Consider the following 1,853-nt stretch of genomic DNA (forward strand, 5'->3'; position numbering starts at 1 on the left):
TGCAAGAAGTATTTAAAGTGAAAAAAAAAAAAAAAAACAAGGACCTACAACCAAGATTAATCTATTCAACAAAGCTATCGTTTAGAATCAAAGGACACATACAGAGCTTCACAGATAAGGAAAAGCTAAAGGAGTTCATCACCACCAAACCAGTATTATATGAAATGCTGCAAGGTATCCTTTAAGAAGAGGAAGAAGAAGAAAAAGGTACAGATACAAATTATGAACAACAAATACACATCTATCAACAAGTGAATCTAAAAATCAAGTGAATAAATAATCTGATGAACAGAATAAACTGGTGATTATAATAGAATCAGGAGCATAGAAAGGGAGTGAACTGACAATTCTCAGCGGAAAATGGGTGTGGTGGGTGTGGGAAGAGGCTGGAAAAAAATTGTACACTGATGGATGAGGACAGTGAGGGGTGGAGGGTAAGGGCAGAGGATGAGGTGGGAACTGGGTGGAGGGGTCTATGGGGGAAAAAAGAGGAATAACTGCAATAATCTGAACAATAAAGAATTAATAATAAAAAAAAGAAAGAAAATATCACGTTAAAAATCATATACTGTCAGAGCTGATGAACAGATTTGTAAAATCTGTTCATTTTACAAATGAAGAGAATGAGGCCCAGCAACAGGGAAGAAATGATGAGCAAAGGTCAATTTGTGATGCCAGAGACAGGTGTTAATGTAAGCTGGATGCCTCTTCTTCCAATGCTTTTCCCATTATTTAACTTGTAGGCTTCTCAGAAGCTATATATTGGTCTTGGCTAAATGTATCTGTCTTCAAAGGTATCCAAGTTAAGAGCCAAGCCACAAAGGGATTTGATATTCTTTACTAAAACAAATAAAACTTGTGCAACTGGTAAAACCACAGTGACATCTAGTGGTGTCTTTGATAATGCAACTTTTGATGCAACCCTCAATTTGACCAAGTTTGTCATTAAAAAGCAAACATTATTTTGTTCAATATCCTCAGTTTGGGTTTGTCTGTTTCCTCACGAATAGATTTTTCTTTTTAGCAAGAATACCAACTCAGTGAAGTTTTTACCCTTCCTTAATGCATCATATCAATGATTGTTTGTTCTATTATTGGTAATGTTAACTTTGACTACTTAGTTAACATGGTACCAGGTTTACCCACTATAAATTTACTGTCCCTTTCTTTATAATTAACTAGTGACCCAATGCACATATTTGTGCACATTGAAAGGAAATTAATTAGAAGGTGGCCGGCGGGGCGGGACTGGGTGAGATGGGCCAGCCACACCCTGGAGCCAACCTCCCGTGGTCCCTCCCCAGACGGCTGCACCTGGGGTGGTGCTGTTGCTCGAAGGGGGTCTGCAGGCTGAGCTGCATCCCTCCGGCAGGTGGGGTCTCCTGACCTGGCCTGCGAGGATAGGACTGAAATCAGCTCTCCAACATCCCCCCAGGAGTCCTGGAGTGGGAAAGGGCACCCTGCAAAGTTGCTGTCATACAAGTTGTAGAATGCAAATGCAAGTGTGCTGTAAACCAAATTCAGGGCGACAGTGCCCCAGCAACAACATAACCCATGGCCAAAGGTGCAATTGCGCAGCCCCACAAGGAATCGGACTCCCTCCTCTCTGGTTTCCAGGGTGCGTCACGCGAGAACCGCCGCTGCCAAACCACTGCAGCTTGGCAGCTCCTACATTGAGCGTCTGCCCCTGGTGTTCAGTGCAGGTCATAGCAATCAGTTGGATGGGTGGACACTTATCATGTTAGCCTTTTATATATATAGATAGACTAGAGGCCCGGTGCACAAAAATTTATGCACTGGGGGGGGGGGGGCCCTCAGCCCAGCCTGGGCCCATTTGCAGCCCAGGACCCACT

The sequence above is a fragment of the Myotis davidii genome, unplaced genomic scaffold, assembly GCF_000327345.1.
Source record: "Myotis davidii unplaced genomic scaffold, ASM32734v1 scaffold1687, whole genome shotgun sequence".
NCBI classification, from domain to species: Eukaryota; Metazoa; Chordata; class Mammalia; order Chiroptera; family Vespertilionidae; genus Myotis; species Myotis davidii.